This window comes from Nannospalax galili, unplaced genomic scaffold, assembly GCF_000622305.1.
Source record: "Nannospalax galili isolate Female #2095 unplaced genomic scaffold, S.galili_v1.0 scaffold731, whole genome shotgun sequence".
Lineage (NCBI taxonomy): Eukaryota > Metazoa > Chordata > Mammalia > Rodentia > Spalacidae > Nannospalax > Nannospalax galili.
In genome coordinates this window covers 106,734-107,472 of record NW_008328589.1, presented here as the reverse complement: position 1 = coordinate 107,472, position 739 = coordinate 106,734, and positions in this window count along the sequence as shown.

The window sequence follows — 739 nt, the reverse complement described above, 5'->3', positions numbered from 1 at the left end:
TAGTTATTAAGATTTTTAATATTCTGACATTATTTACAGCAAAATATGCTATCTTTTAGTAATCACTCTCAATAGCAAAATTAGATCACTTTTCAATACTGACACATTACATGTATATTTCATATAGACTAAAATCCAAAAATTGTACAACAGTATGTCTACCAAAAGGCTAATCCTAAGAGTTAAACTTTTAAATTGACTGTTTAAGGGGCTGAAAAGATGGCTCAATGGTTAAGAACATTGGCTGTTCTTGCAGAAGACCCAGGTTTGAATCCCAGCACCCACATGGCAGCTAACAAAGATTCGTAACTCCAGTTCCAGGGATCCAACAGCCTCTTCTGTCCTCAGCAGGCATTGCATGACATGTGTGCACTTACTTACATGCAGGCATAACTACACATAAAATAAAAATAAGAAATAAGATATTCTTTTAAATTAATAATTTAATTTTGTCTAGGAAAAAAACAGCTGATACATTTTATGCAAAGATACACTAAATATATTTACACAATGTGCTCACACTTTAAAAGTAAGATAGTTACTTACCACATAAACTCTGTAACAAGATTTTTTCTCAGTTTTCTACAATATTGAACATAGGGATTCCTCTGGGATTTTCTTAGAAGGTGATTCTGTGGCCTCCTCAACCATCTTTCCCGTGACATCTATCTCTGGCTCTTTCTTATTTTTACTTTTTAAAAATTATTTTAATTATTTACATTTTATGTGTATGAATGTT